General features: G+C 43.9%; 1 long non-coding RNA gene across 1 annotated transcript; it reads right to left on the bottom strand.

Moving 5' to 3' along the window:
• Positions 1-5,724: 5,724 nt before the first annotated feature.
• LOC121134478 lies at positions 5,725-7,905 on the bottom strand. Its single transcript, XR_005871573.1, has 2 exons — positions 7,444-7,905; positions 5,725-6,532 (listed from the first exon to the last, which is right to left on the bottom strand). It is a non-coding gene; the product is annotated as an uncharacterized LOC121134478 (long non-coding RNA).
• Between the last annotated feature and the right edge of the window lie 8,798 nt (positions 7,906-16,703).

Raw genomic sequence — 16,703 nt, 5'->3', positions numbered from 1 at the left:
GCAACTTGGTTCAAAGCGGCCAAGTTCCGAGGGAGTGAACTCATTTATGCCACTTCTGGTTTGGGGCACCAGATGAATGAAAAATAGAAATAAAAAAGGAAGGACATGGTTGCTCCTAGGTATGGTGGAGGAGAAGGTTTACTGTAGATAAAAGGGAGAGCATAATCAGAGACAGGAACATCTGGGAGTTCAGAGGGAGCATGACCAGGCTGAGCCAGGCCATGTGAGGAGTATTGAGAGGAGGAGAGAGCTGCCAATCAGGAGGGTGACTTGGACCAAGAGACCAGGAGGGTAAAGGGTAAACAACAACAAAAGAAAGACCAGGTGACCAAATATGCCTGGATTATATAGGGAAGGGCAGCCCAGCCCCTGGGCTGGAGAAGTTTAGGGTAGAGGTAGGGTATGCTAACCAGGAGGGCCATGTAACAGGTAGGGGTTAAGGATCCTGGGAAAGCCTGGAGGTCAGCATCTATTTTGATATGTTGATGGGCACCTCAGTTGGCCATTTGTCCCTGGTTTGAACACTGGCTGCTCTTTCAGAAGTTCTGGGTTCAATTCCCAGCACCCACATAGAAGCTTACAGTTGTCTGTAACTCCAGACTACACTCTATTCTGGCCTCTGCAGGCCCTGTGTGCATATGATGCATAGACATACATGCAGACAGAACACCCATACATGTAAAATAAAATAAAAATAAATTTACTGAGGGTATAGCTGAGAAAATAGGGGGTTGTCCTTATTGGAGGAGGACAACAAGTAAGAAAACCATGTAGAGAACCTTTGTCAGAGGTGTTAGCAAGACTGATGATTTTTGTCATTGTTGTTGATTATAATATATAAGGTCATTTCTTGGTGGAGGAACCTGAGATGTATTTCATTGGCCAGCATAAGGTCAAAAACATTTACTGGGTCTTCTGAATTTCAACTTTGTGGGAAACATTAAGAGTTTGACATCATGATTAACTTTTTTTTTTAGTAAGGTGAAATGCAATTGTACAACTGAAGGGGCCATGTAACAGTTCTGCAGGATAAGATAATTGTAATTATCTGTTACATCAGACTCCTGCTGTGTGAGGAACAAGCATCTGGAAGCTTTGTAAAGGAAGTAAATTAAAGTCGGTATCTAACGGAAAACTTAAAAGAGACATAGAATCCAATTGAGTAATTTAATAGGACTGTCTAGCAAGTTTTCAAAGGCACCCCTTGGAAAGTCTGAATAATTACCCCAAACTGAGTTTGAAGACAGAGTGTCTGATAGCCTCCTTTAATCAGGGAACATGGATGGTTAGGGTGTGGACCCTGGAATCAGCTTTTGCTTAGGGACAGAATTGAATGTCGGGGGGTAAAGGGCATGATCATTGAACTAGCATGCAGGTCGCATACCTATTGGTACCTTAGGTACAAGGTTCTCTGCTCACAGCATCCTCACAAGTCAGTTAGGGAGACATAGAGGGCAGAGTAATTGCTGTTTTCCTCTGTGTTGTTTCGACATTTAGGATGTGAATACAGACTCTAAGATCCTCCACTGGACAAGAGGATTCATGTCCCTGTCATGTGAGACACAAAAAGTAATTCATCTTCATATAGATAAGAGGAGCTTTTCCTGGTGAGGCCTACACAGCTGGAGACAGGAGCAGCAGATTCCTGGAAGGTCTTATTCCATGTGCATCCATCCTTCTCCTGGAATGAGGACCTAACAATTTCCTCTGGAGGGAAAGGGCACTACTTGAGCCTTTGGATGTCCTGTAAATTTATCCCATTTTACTGAGGCAGTAAATTTTTCATATTCCTATTAAGATTGTTGAGTCTCAATTTTTTAAAAATTGAAGCTTTTTTGGTGTCAAGATAAACTTTACACCATAGATGCAGTCCATGGAGAGACTGGGAACCTGGTTTCCCTGATTCTTTCTTAGTGTGCTTTTAGAAAATATCATGGTTTTTAATGACTGACTTTTTCCAGATATCGAGAGCTTAACAAAGTTAGAGAAGATGTAAGTGATTGGACATAGTTTGTTTTGTTTTGTTTTGTTTGTTTGTTTGTTTGGTTTGGTTTTTCAAGATAGCCTTTCTCTGTCTTGGCTGTCCCAGAACTCACTCTGTAGACCAGGTTGGCCTCGGACTTGAAGAAATCTGCCTGTCTCTGCCTCCCGAGTGCTGGGATTAAAAGCCTGTGCCACCACTGCTGGTGAATTTCTAAATCTTTATCATCAGACATATATCATCCTTAAGTCCCCTTCTCCATGAGCCTTGTATAATTTACTCAGACCTTCTGTGACTTGAGTTTATAACCTTATATTTTACATTTGTTTAAACATTTTTCCTACTTACTGTTTTTTTCTCTTTTTAAACAAATGTTGTATCCAAGTTATATACATGATATGCTGTAGCAAATAATGATTATCTGCATGTAAACCTTTAAGTAGTAACCTTTTTTTTCTCTTTCTTTTTTTATTTAAGTTAGAAACAAACTTGTTTCACTTATCAATCCCAACTCCCTCTCCCAAGTAGTAATCGTTTTTGTTACAAATTTAAGCTATCTTTTTCTCTGCTTGGAGTTTTACAGCTTTTTAAACACCTTCCCTAGTGGTCTTACAGATCCTGAGATAAAGAAAGATAACATTCTAGTGAGAACTTCAAGGATATTCCTGACTGTGAATGAAGGAACAGTTTTTTATAAACAAGAGTCAAGAAGGGGGAAAGTACTCAGAGAGCCAGGCACCTATAATTACAGTTAGTCATTTTAACTTTTATATATGAATCTCACTTGATTAAAAAATTTAAACACCACAAGATAGAACACTAACCAATAAGAAATTTCCCCTAAGGGGAGGTGTTAGCAACATCTCAGTTTATTTAAGAGCTTTCCATTGTTTTATAGTTGGATTGTCCCCTTTTTTTAGTCTTTAGCCTGTATCTCCCAATTTTTTCTTGAGGTCTCATACAATTAGGGCCTAATTGCATATAAGCAGCTGAGAGGAGTGACTGGATACTCGGGTGATGATCTGATGACTATGCCTATGGATTAGTCAGTGTGTTATTGCTGTGAAGATACACCATGACAATTACAACTCTTATAAAAGAAAGCAACCAGTTGGGGCTTGCTTACAGTTTCAGAGGTTTAGTCCATTACCATGGCAGGGAGAATGGCGGCACACAGGCAGACATCGTGCAGGAGAAGTAGCTGGGAATGCTACATCTGGATCAGGTGGCAGCCTCAAGAGATACCTTAGATCTGGCATGGGCTTTTGTAACCTCAAAACCCATCCCCAGTGACACACTTCCTCAAACAAGGCCACACCACCTAATCTTTTCAAGTAGTGCCACGCCTTGGTAACCAAACATTCAAATCTATGAGCCTGTGGGGGCATTTTCATTTAAACCACCATAACTAACCTAAAGCCCAACTGTGATTATGTTAAACAGGCACATCTGGAGTCATCATTGAGAGATTTTAGATAGAGGGTCTTCTTTCGCTCAGATCTGGTTTATGTGTGTCTGTAGATGGAGGCAGACAACCTGGAAAGAGTAACAAGTATTTTTCTCTTATGAAGACATCAATTGCAAACAATATAAGGTAACCTGGAGGCCATCAAAAAGAAAACTCTAAAAATATGAGCAAGAGCATCCAGGCTTGGTGGGGCATAAGCAAAGGCTCACCATGGGCCAAAGGCAAAGGAGTCTCAAGGCAGTTTCCCTTTCAAGCCTCACAACCAAGGTTTTTGTGCACAGAAAAATTTGCCCTGCATCCTGTGGCCATTCTGAGGTGGGGTTGTGGACTCACTGGCTGGCAAGGCTGCTGGGATGCCTGGGGCTTGGGGGAGGGGTAGACAAGTAGGGGGTATCTTACTCAGTCTTCTAATTGCTGTGGAGAGCCACCATGACTATGGCAACTCTTATAAAAACAAAGCGTTTAATTGGGGCTACAGTTTCAGAGGTTTAGTTCATTATCATGGCAGGTGGCATGCAGGCAGACATGGGTGCTGGAGAAGGAGTTTTGAGTTCTATATCTTGATCCATAGGTATTGGAAGCAACTGTGTCTCACACTGAGCATAGTTTGAGTAAAGGAGACCTCAAAGCCCACCTCCACAGTGACACCAACATTATCATACCTCCTAGTAGTGCCAGTCCCTATGGGGGCCATTTTCTTTCAAACCGCCACAGTGGGGCTGCTGAACAAGTGTAGCTGGTCTGAGGTCTCCCAAATGGAGCTTCTTTAGATTAACCTGCAAACAAGTGTGTCCTTTGACAAAGACAATTTGGAACTCACGTTGTATATGGAACCAAGGTAAAAACAGGGCTCAGATCCAACTACTTGGAGCATCCCCCAAGTATTAGATTGCCCAAATGTGCCTGAAAGGCAAGAGTGGTGTCTCCAAATTTGTTACCTTCCAGGAGTCAAGAGAAAATGGGGCTAGTGGAAAGCTCCTAGACCCCCCCCATGAGCCTTACTGGCCTGTGCAGAGTTCCAAGGACTCTTGAGTGAGCAAGGCTCATGGGGGACACAAAAAGCTCCTGGAACTTCCAGTCAAGTGAGTCTTAAGACAAAAGGAGGCTTCTGTTAGCCTCTGGGTTGGGTACTATGTGTTACCTTGTCCCAATGTTTTGGCTGTGTCGGGTGTGTGGTCTGGTCACATGGAGAATTGCCTCTTATCTGTAGGCCAAAACTTAACAGAGAGACATGGAAAGAGATAAATGTCTGATTTTTATGAGGAAAGGAGAGATGATGGAGGAGAGAATTTCTTGAGAGAGATGGACAGGTGGGTCGACCTGTCAGGTGACCTTGAAAAGACTCAGCCAAGGTGCCAGATGATAGTGTCACCAGAGCCAGAGCTGTCAGTGGCCTTCAGGGACTCAGGGCCACTGGAAAAGCCCAAGGTCTGAACAAGATGGAGAAAGGTGGTAGGACAGAGAAAGGTTAGAAGATAGAATGATGTCTGAAAGAGGTGAATGGTCCCGTCAGCCTTACTTGGGGCCCCAAACTGGCTTTACATAGGACACCAATAAAACCCCCAGAACTGCCGGGCGGTGGTGGCGCACGCCTTTAATCCCAGCACTCGGGAGGCAGAGGCAGGCGGATCTCTGTGAGTTCGAGGCCGGGCTGGACCGATAGCCTCCGAAATAATACAGAGAAACCCTGTCTCGTAAAAATGAAAAACAAACAAACAAACAAACAAACAAACAAACAAAAACCCCAGAACCAGAGGCCCATCAATGGGACCATCACTTCTCATGGAGGCAGAGGCCCCAGGTAGACTGGCGAATATTTAGCTTATATAGTGAGTTTGGGGGCATCTGTGCTCACAAGAGAACAGTTCACAAGAGTAGACAAGGACAGTTAAAGGTCCCAGAAAGAGGGTTTTGGGGGGCCCCAGATGTCCTCCTGGGTTTCTTCACCAAATGTTAGATTTATGAGGCAGAAGAAAAGAGACCAGTTTGCCCTCATCAGACAGGAATGTTTATCTCAAACATCAAGGGGCAGGCACAGTGGCAAAGGGGTATCTGCTAAAGGGGAAAGGGTACTTGGGTCTATATAGGAGGCTTGGGGAATGCAGTGGCTGGGGCTATATGCGAACCTGCAGCTTCTCCCTCCTGGAGTTTGTTCAGAAAAGGTTGTTATATCTTTACAATTGCCTTGTCCTGGTTATCAAGATGAGGGCCATAGTGAGTGATTGAGTTTGGCAAAGGCAGTGAGAGGGAAGGAGTTGGACTTTCAATATAGGACCTTAGTCAGGGTCTGGCAGAGTTTATTTAAGGCAGATTCCAACAACTGACATCAGTCTTAGTGCTTGGAGTGTTTTGTGTCTGCAGAGCTTCTGACACATTTATTTATCTAGAATTTTCCAATCTTGTCCTCAGAGAGGAAACATCCAATGAGGTGGTTCAGTCATCTGGAAGGAAGGAGCTATCCACACAGGCGGTGTGTACAGAGATGTTTGCAATGCAGGGAATGCTGGTACCACAGGCAGCCTGCAGAGAAGGAGATGGCAGGATCCACAGGAGTGCCAAACTGCAGGTGTGAAGACAGATTCAGGATTTGTCAGGACGGATCAGCACCGTCTGAAGATGATGATGGTGAGAGTGTTCCTGCTGGACAGCAGAGTGACTGCAGCATGATGGATCATGCTGCATGTGCTAGCCAGCAGAACACGTTCTGTGAATGAGTCCTAAGATCTGTGATGAAGCAGCATGCCAGGCCAGCAGGCTACTGCTGACTCGTGTCATTGCTGAGTTGTATATGTGCACCATGTGAGTGTGCGCATACACGTGCATGGGAAAGCCAGAGGTCCACGGTGGGTGTCCCCCTCAATCACTCCACCTTATTCTTTTGAGACAGATCACTGACTGAACTTGGAGTTCACTGCTTTGGCTATACTGTCTGGCAGATGCCACTCTCAAGGTCATGATGATCCAGTCTATAAGGGCCTAATTCTTCAGATCTGATGGGTAGAATATATCAGATGTGTCCAGGCCTTTGGCATTGCAGCATGATGATATTACCTACAGAGTTCATGAATCCTTCACCCGAGATTCTAAAGAATGCAAAAAACAATGACAAAAACAAACAAGGCACAAATCCTCAAGGGCCCGTAGTGATTTTACTCATTCTGGTGCTGCTTCCTGTTAGAGAAACACCACCCACTTTACTCCCTGAACCTTAAGTTTGTGTGGTTCTCCCCTTGCTTATTGTATTGAATCACTCGACAGTGCTGAGGTTGTGAGCAGTCTCCCATGGTGTGACCATGGAGGGTGGAGTGTGGCTCACACTGCTGTCCTTCTACTGTGCCTTGAGTCTCTAGGTTGCCCTCCTACCCTCTCCCCCGGTGTCCAGAACAATGCATCCCATTTCATCCCTGAGCTAACACCTTATAGCAGGCTTTCTTTTGGGCCACCAACCAACTCCAAAATCATGACATGGAGACTTCTTATTAGTTATGAGTGCTGAGCATTATCCTAGCTCTTATTTTAATCTGTTTCCTGTCACTCAAATATAAATCGCACACTTTATGAAGGACATAGGTGACTATTTATTGTGGAATGTACTTACAAGAGAAACTGACAACGCAGTTATTAAATATTATTTTCATAATGTTCAGTACATTTGTTTATTATGTATACAGTGTCCTGTCTGCATGTATGCCTGCAGGCCAGAAGAGGGCGCTAGATCTCATTACAGATGGTTGCGAGCCACCATGTGGTTGCTGGGAATCGAACTCGGGACCTCTGGAAGAGCAGTCAGTGTTCTTAACCTCTGAGCCATCTCTCCAGCCCTGTCCAGTCCATTTGTATTTGGCAAATTCAAAGAAAATACTCCATTATTTATCCTATCTTGGTGAGTCCAAAGTTTTGTACCTAATTTACCTTCTGTCATAACTAAGGACAATTATACCTCTAACTATCTAGTCTTTAACTTCATCAAAGACCCCAGAGGATATAATATTACCTGAGTAAACAGAAAGTGCAGAGCAAGCCACTTCCAAAATGATGGAGACATCTGGCTGTCTGGACAGTCACCCCGGGTTCCTCTGCAATATTGGGGCATCCATCTTCAGGTTATAGGCCTAGAATATCTGACAGACATCTATTAATCAGGAATTTGGAAGGACTGTTCTACCTTGTTTTGGCAAAGTTCAGCAGTTGTTTCCTTTGTGTTCTGCTCTGCAAAGAACACTGCAAGCAGTCAAGGCAAAAGAAGTTTCTTGGCCAAATGGCTTACTTTGCCAAAATGAAAGAAAACTCAGTATGGAGTTTCTCTGATGCCCATCATCTTATCTGAAGTAAACTAGTACTGCCCCAGGAGCAGATGGGTCTCACTATCATGAAAAACCACAGGTTATTAAACACCTTAAATGCCATATTCTGTAGGTCTTTGAAGTGTTTAAAAATCATATCTATCTAAAATATCTGTATAACCTTGAGGATACATAATATGACTACAAGTTTGATTATTATAGATGACTATAATAATATATATAATAAATGTATATAATTACATTTTAAAATGTAATTATATATTAAATTTAAAATGAGCTGCATAAGTCGGGTGGTGGTGGCGCAAGCCTTTAATCCCAGCACTCAGGAGACAGAGGCAGGCAGATCTGTGTGAGTTCGAGACCAACCTGGTCTACAGGAGCTAGTTCCAGGACAGTCTCCAAAGCTACAGAGAAACCCTGTCTCAAAAAACCAAAAAGAAAAAAAAATGAGCTGCATACAATACCGCAAACAAGAGTAGAAACATATATACAGTATAACAAAAATAATTTTAAATTTGTATCAATATAGCAAAATACATACCAGTATAAAATATTTGAGGTTAATAGTTGTCTTTTTGTCCTATATTCCTGTATCCCCCTAAATGATGACAAACATTCATAACTCACTGAATAACCAAATAACACCTACTCCACTTCTTGGCCATGTAGGCGTTATGTTCTCTAGACTGCTTCCTGTTGTCTGGGGGCAGAGGCATCTTTAGGGAAGCCTGAGAAAATTTATATAACTGTCAAGTTCTAAGAAAACTAGTTAACATTTGTTGTGCAGTCTCTGTGCAATGGGGAAATGTAAGGCTTATCTGAAGTCCTGGCTAGAATAGTCTGTGAGGCTGGACATCTCAGCCAGCAGCCTTGAAGCTCTTCTGGATGCAACAGAGGCACTCTGAGAGGATGGATCACCTGGGCCACCTGTTTTCATTGGTGTCTGGCCCCCTTGCTCTGAAAACACAAACTTTCAAAGGTTATATACATAACTGCATTAACAATCTATGGACTGTGTATTGTACACAAGCCAGTCAGCCAAGATGATTTTTTTTTTGGTTTACAAGGCAGGGTTTCTCTGTGTTGTTTTGGAGGCTGTTGGTCCAGCCTGGCCTCGAACTCACAGAGATCCACCTGCCTCTGCCTCCCGAGTGCTGGGATTAAAGGCATGTGCCACCATCGCCCGGCTAGCCAAGATGATTTTTTGTTTTATGTTTGAGCAGGTAAAATATATGTCACCTGTCTTTGTACTTTTTCCCCCTTGGTTTTTTTTTTTTTTTAATGTCTGTAGTCAAGATTTTCAGGAGGTCTCCCCTGATCAAACCTGTGGAAACAAAAGTTTAACCACTTCCTTACTTCCGTTTGAAAGTTAAGGCATTCCAAAAGTATCTGGACTGGTTTGATTCAGCAGTCCCTCTTACAATCCCATGTCTCTCAGCAGCTGTTGTTGGCTCACCAGGATTTACAAACTTGAAATCAACACACCATACAGGATCTGGACTCCCTGTGCATTTCCCATCTCTATGTAGCTATCTTTTATATATTACTTTACTCTTCCTTTAAAGCATTTATTTTAATTTTTAAATTATTTTTTCTATAACTGTCTATAGCCATTTTATTTTCTTTCTTAAGCTTATGCACATTTTAAATACACTGTATAACACAAAGAGGGATGCTCTCTCAGCCTGGACTCTTAGGGCAGTGCCTGGACCCTACCCTGAGTGAAATGACAGACTCTAGATATCCCCTATGTGGAAGGAATTGGCAATAGGGTGGGAGGATGGGGGGGTTGGGGGGTGTGGGAGGAGGGGAGGGAGGGAGAACTGGGATTGACATGCAAAACAAGCTATTTAAAATTAAAATAATAAAAAAATACACTGTAACCTGTATAGAGGTTTTTGTTTTGTTTTTCTATCTGGATCTGTCTTTACTGCATATCTCTTCCTTTAATGACTGACTGTATGAGCCAAATTTTAAACTGTTTAACAGCAGCGGTTAGGCCCTTTGCTGGCAGGTCTGGTGGCTGGCCCTGCCTCCTCCTCAGGTGGTGAAGACAAACTCTATGCCCCATGGGCCTGACTGAGACCCACATTTTTTAACTGGGAAATGCATTCAATCACCCCAGCTCTGGGATGCTAGTGTCTGAGCTATGGCAGGTGGCCCTACCCAGCACACTGTTTCTACGTAATGGGCCGCCTTTTTTTTTCTCTCAGCTATCTCAGGCCCTAGGTAGAAATTAGGGTTTCACATTAGAACACCAAATGTATCAGGCTTTCTTTTAGGCCACAAACCAGCTCCCAAATCATCACATGAGACTTCTTATTAGTTATGAATATTCACCATTATTGTAGCTCTTATTTTAATCTTCTGTTTTTCTTTATCTATGCTTTGCCTCTGGGCTTTTGATCTTTCTTTCTCTTTCTTTTTTTTTTTAAAGTTTTACTTATTTTATGTATCTGCATGCACATTTAGATGTCAGAAGAGGTTATCAGATTCCATTATAGATGGTTGTGAGCCACCATGTGGTTGCTGGGAATTGAACTCAGGACCTCTGGAAGAGCAGCTGATACTCTTAACAACAGAATCATCTCTCCAGCCCCATTCTCTCCCTCCCTCCCTTCCTCCCTCCCTCCCTCCCTTCCTTCCTTCCATCTTACCTTCCTGCTGTCTCCAAGTCTGCTGCCTTCTGGCCCCAGGTGTGTCTTTCTCCTCTCGTTCTTCCCATTCTCCTAGATCTCTCCTGCTACTCTTTTTCTCTGCCTGCTAGCCCTGCCTATCCCTCTTCTGCTTAGCTATTGGCAGTTCAGCTTTTTATTAGGTCAATCAGGTGCCTTAGGCAGGCAAGATGAAACAGCAACATGTCTTTACATAATTAAACAAATGTAACATCCTTACATCATTAAACTAATGTAGCATAAACAAATGTAACACCCTTTTGCACAGTTAAAAGTAATAGTCTGCAGCATAAACAAATGTTTACACATCTTTATTTAAAGTAATTTCCACAATAATAGCTGGCACCTGTCTTAGCTTCTCATCCTCCATCTCTAAAGCTTATAAGCTTGGGTTGTTATCTTGGAGCTATGGTTCCACTTTGGGCAGCTTCAAGGATAAGAGGGATATAAAGATGCTTATCTCTTTCAAGCTATAACTCGTTTAGTTCTTCACCCTCATCCTTAGACAACTGGGCATCAGTGGCCTGTTAAGAGAAGCTTTTTCCTTGCTAGCCGCTTTGGTTTTTCCCTGCCAGTTGCCTGGGCTCTGCCGCTTTGTAGTCCCCAAATAAACACACAAGACGCTGTATTAATTATAAAGCTGTTGGCCTTGTTTGTTTCTTACTGGCTACCTCTGCCTTAAGTAATTACCCCATAATTGTTAATCTAAGTATTTCTCTTACCGGAGAATAGTCCCGGGTTTCCTACCCCCATGGCGATACATCTCCAACTCTCCTGTGTTTCTCCTTCCCAGAATCCTCCTGGACTCCTAGCCCCACCTATCTAGATTCCTATTGGCCAGCAGTAATTTATTGACATATACACAGGACTTCCCCAACATCTCCTCTTTTCTGTTTAAACAAAAGAAAGGTCTTACCTTTAACATAGTCAAATTGTATATGACAGAACAGTTATCAAGTAAGAACATAGTTACAATATTTTAGCAAGATTTAAAGAAAATATCATCCATCCCATTCTTGCGAGTCCAAAGTTCTATATGTAGCTTATCTTTTATCATAACTAAGGAAAACTATAATTATAACTATCTGTCTTCAACTCCATCAAAGACCACAGAAGGATAATATATAAACACTAGGATTGACAGAGACATCTTACTGTCTGGACAGTCACCCAAAGTTCCTCTGTAACGTTGGGGCATCCATCTTTAGCCCATAGGCCACAATGTGTCTGGAACACTTCTCAGCAAAGCAGGAAATTTCAAACTGTCCATCTGCATTGGCAGTCTGTCAGTCATTTTTTCTGTATCCTGTAGAAAGTCTTGAAGCAGGAACCCTGTAAGACTGAGTTTAGCAGTCACTTTTCTGTGGGTCCTGCATGTCCAGATTATACAACAACAGTCAGTCTAGGCAAGAGCAGTTTCTTGCCCAAATGGCTAATCTTGTCATGTTGAAAGTAAACTCCATAACAAGTTTCTTCGATGCCCATCTTCCTCTCAGACGTAATTAGTGCTGCCAGGAGCAGACATTTCTCATTGTCAAGAAAAACCCTAAACCATTTTAAATGCCATTTTCTGAAGGTCTTTGAAAGGTTTGAAGACTGTCTATGTCAAATATATTTCTGTATATCTAGAAAACCTAACTTACCTAACTATAAATTCTATTATAAGTAACTATCTATAGTCTGTATTCAATTATGCATTATGTTTTAAAAGATCAGTATAAGCATAATACTTAATCAAGAGGAGAAATATACACATTACAAAATTGACCTTAAATTTGTATCAATAAATGAAAAACAATACCCATACCATAATTCCCCTTTTTTCCATTAAAAAGAGATTGGCTGTGATCATTAACCAATTATAAACAATCCCATTTAAATGAAAACAAAGATTTATAAACAAGATGGGAATTGGGACGTCGCTCATTCCAAACTGCTTCCTGCTGGAAGGGGGCGCTGTTCATACCATGGGGATCATGACAAAATTCAGAAACCTGTATGAGTCCTTATTTTTAGGGTCTGTAAAGCTCCATCATCTTAGCTGTTTCAATTGTTGGAACATCTGATCCACTGCTTCCGGGGGTCTTGGTTCATCAAACCACAGAAGCCTGGAAGGAATCCTCAGCTTTTCATTTTCTGTGGAAACATAAACTAAAACTCCTTTTCCAAATAACGTATCCTTATACTTAAATTTTGAAGTCGAGGCATTTTCAAAAGATAGAAGTTGGATTAATTCATCAGCATTTATAATCAAGTGTACTTTAGCAGCAGTTCCTTCCTGAGCAATGAAAAAAAACTGAAAAACACAATAGCGTACAGTATCCAGACTCTTTGTGTATTTTCCATCTTTACGTGGCTTATTTATTTATCTATTATTACTTTATTTATTTTACTTTCATTTATTTTTCTCTGAGACAGGGTTTCTCTTTGGAAATCTGCCTGCCTCTGCCTCTGGAGTAAATCCTACCGGCGTGCGCCACCACAACGCCGGCTTTTGTATTTATATACCACTTTGCCGTTTCATTTTCTCTCTCAATCTCACGTATATTTTTAAACACACTGTAAACCTTTAGAGATTTTCTTCATCCAAGTCTGACTTTACTGTAAATCTTTATGTTTTTCTGGCCACGTGTCTTAACTGTAAAACCGCGGCTGTTTTAAACTTCCGGTTTTTCGTCAAGATGGCGGACATAAGCGTGATTCCAGCTTACCGCCTCAGTCCATGCTGACCTCCAGCAAAAGCTGCCACTTCCAGCTGTACGTACACACCTTTCAATCGTTAGCAGAGTCTCTTAAAAGAACCTTGCTGGGTTTTTTTTTTCTTTTTCTTTTTATGCCGAGTCAGGAAGACTCCAGTAAGCGAGCCGCGTGAACCTCGGCTTGTGGCTAGCAAAACAGAGCACACCTGAGAAAAATGCTGCTACCAAAACTCTGTGCTTCTCTCCGTTCTTCTGTTTCTAAAATTCCTTTAAAGCTTTTGTTATTTTCCGTGGAAATTCAATCCCACTCCTGACAACCATTATGTTAAGAGAAGCTTTTTCCTTGCTAGCCGCTTTGGTTTTTCCCTGCCAGTTGCCTGGGCTCTGCCGCTTTGTAGTCCCCAAATAAACACACAAGACGCTGTATTAATTATAAAGCTGTTGGCCTTGTTTGTTTCTTACTGGCTACCTCTGCCTTAAGTAATTACCCCATAATTGTTAATCTAAGTATTTCTCTTACCGGAGAATAGTCCCGGGCTTCCTACCCCCATGGCGTTACATCTCGAACTCTCCTGTGTTTCTCCTTCCCAGAATCCTCCTGGACTCCTAGCCCCATCTAGATTCCTATTGGCCAGCAGTAATTTATTGACATATACACAGGACTTCCCCAACAGTGGCCAACTGAACTGCTGACAAGAATGACCACCCCACTTCTGAGGCTTCTTGCTTTTCTTACTGCCACAGGGTGAGTGGCACTCAAATAGTCCGCCCATACCTGGTATTTTCAGGGCATCTGCACAGCAGGCTGGACACATTTAGCATGGAGTCCAGCTTTCCCCTTTGGGGTTAGGTGGCCTGCTGAGGGCTTTGCCCACTCTGTTTCTACTCTCTGCTCTCTGTCTACTTCCTCAGCCTCCTTGCTGGTTCTCCGATTTTTTTGTGGACCAGTCCAATCCTAGTGTCTGAGGACTGTCCTGAGATGCTATGAGACCCCAGAAAGAGAGGCCGATAGACCCAGTACCACTCGACACACAGCTTATTGGGAGAGTCTTTGGAAGTGAGGGCCTGCAAGCACTCCAGCAAGAGCAGTTGGATCCCTATGCTTTGGGTCAGCCTGGAGGTGCTGTGTCAAGCAAGGGCTGGACCATACCTCCTGGTTGCTGCGTGGGTGTGGGAGGCTTCTGGTGCCCTTGTGAGTGCAATAGGTACACATGAGTCTGGAGTTTCCCCACACAAGCCGAGAAGTGGTTGCTGGCCAAACCCTTTGTGACCTTGAGGGAGTGAGCTAACCTCTCTGCCCAGCTCATAGGACTGACCTCACATGGACAGCTCTGTCCTCAGTGTACTTGAATTTCTTTACAGCTTTTTTTCATTTTATGTGTGTTTTGCTTGCATGTGTGACTGTGAACCACACATGTACCTGGTGCCCTTATTGCCCAGAAGGAAGTAGATCCCCTGGAACTGGAGTTATAGATGTTTGTAAGCTCAGTGGGTGCGAAGAATCAAACCTGGGTATTCTAGAAGAGGAATAAGTGCTCTTAACTGCTGAGTATTCTTTCCAGACCCTTGTATTTGACTTTCAAATGCAAAGTGTGTGTGGCTTGGATCTCAGGCAGTCCTTTGACATCATAGTTCACTCCTGTGTCCTGCCATTGTCCTGGTACCAGTACAGGTACGTGCAGACATTATCCCATCAGCCTGTGTGATGTCATCTCTGGACTACTTTCCCTGATGCCTCCAGGGTATCTTGGGACCCTAGAAACTGCAGCTTCAGCTCCAATCTTAACACTCCAGAGTGAGTCAGGGGGCAGGAGATGTAAGTGGGAAGTGTGGGTGAGAGATGGAACTTTGATCTTCATGGGAAAGAATGGGCCGGGTGGAACAGTGTCAGGCCCTGGATGCAAGGGCTGTCCCTGACTGCTTGGCTCCTGCCCCGGGGGCTGAGGGAAGAGGTGGTCACAGGAGGATAAGAACCCTTTAAAGGAGGGGTGTGGGCTCTGCATCCAGGCCTATACTTGGGACCATGGACCCGTACATGATAGTCTCTAGGAATCATCCTGTTCTGGGAGGGGCGTCTTTCAGCATCAGAGAGGGCACAGATATCAGGGAAGCATGAAGACAGAACAGGAGCAGGGACACAGGGACTGCTGAGCTGCAAGGGGGAAGGAGTGGCTGGGGGCAGAGGTCTTCCTGTCCTCCTTTCCCTGAACTGGGGTGCTACATGTCATGCAGAGAGGGGCCTGCTTCTTCTCACCACCAGATGTACAGTCCCCTGATCTGTGGCTCCTATTTGGTCTGCTCCATCTCCGGAATCCCATGAAGGTTTGTGACAGCACACCTGTCACCAAGTGATCCCTAGCCCCTAGACTCCACACCTGAGGATGTCACGAACAGACCCCAAATTTGAACACTAACTCATTAAAAGGGCCAGGCCTGGTGTGCCTTATTGACCACACACTAAATGGTATGACCCCTCTATCTCAGGTGACCTCTCTGAGGCTGGCCCTACAGGCACCAGAGGGACTGGGGAGTAGAATCCAGGATCAGAGCAATAAGGATCTGTGACATACGCCACCCTGGAAACATCAGGAGACAGAGGCCAGCAGAAGGCTGGGGCCTGACAGCACCTTCTGGCCTCTGAGATGAAGAGATAGACGAGGCGTGGGCTAGCAAGGCCTTCACAGGTCTCGGGAGAAATACTGTTTTTATTAGCATGCAGCAGGGTGGAGTGGGCAGTAGGGGTTATCTCAGGCCACCAATCTTTAGGCTGCTACCTCTTCTCAATCTATGTTTTTATTGACATAGGCTGGGCTCCTCCATGTTCCCTGTGGGACATGGGAGGAACCAGGCTTACAATGGCTCCCAAGAATGTTTGTCTGACCCGGTGGTGACATCACTGTGACATCCTTGTTCCCGAGAAATTTGTAATCCCAAGGAGCTCCTGTGTTTCCAGGTCCTGAGGTGGGTGGCCATGGTGGATGCTAGCCTGGTTCCCTGGCAAATTCTCCTAGAACCTGGGTCTCCCAAGGTCTTACTTTGTCTAGAGGCCCAGGGAAGGGGAACTTGGAGAACCTGGCTTGAGGGTCACACTAGGTGGGGGTGGTGTTGTAGATGGCTGGGGGTCTTTTGTGAGGCCTTTGCTGCTCTAAGAGCACAAGGGGAGATTTGGTCAGGATGGGAGCTGGCTGCAAAGACAGGATGGTCTCTTGGAAGAAGGCTGAACAGACAGACCTGAGCCCAGAGAAAAACCAACCAGTCCAGGCCATTCACACACACACACACACACACACACACACACACACACACACACACACACACAGACACATACCCCAAAGGGGTGGTAGCATAGACTGTTTCCATGGAGATCTCAGAGAGGAGGCATAGCATTTGGGGATCTTTGGGAAGAGTCCTCTACTTAAGAATCCAGAGGAGAAGAATTTTGAGGTGTCCCAAACCCATGTGGGAGGGAGGGTGTATCCTGAGGGCCCTTGGTTTGTCTGTACTCCAGGGTGGTTAAGGGGTCTAAGTGGGTAAGAGGCATGGGCACCTAGGGTGGGCTATGACACCCCACCCAGC

The sequence above is a fragment of the Mesocricetus auratus genome, unplaced genomic scaffold, assembly GCF_017639785.1.
Source record: "Mesocricetus auratus isolate SY011 unplaced genomic scaffold, BCM_Maur_2.0 Super-Scaffold_4256, whole genome shotgun sequence".
Taxonomy (NCBI): Eukaryota; Metazoa; Chordata; class Mammalia; order Rodentia; family Cricetidae; genus Mesocricetus; species Mesocricetus auratus.
The sequence above is the reverse complement of the archived record's forward strand: the minus strand, read 5'-3'. Positions and strand labels throughout refer to the sequence as shown.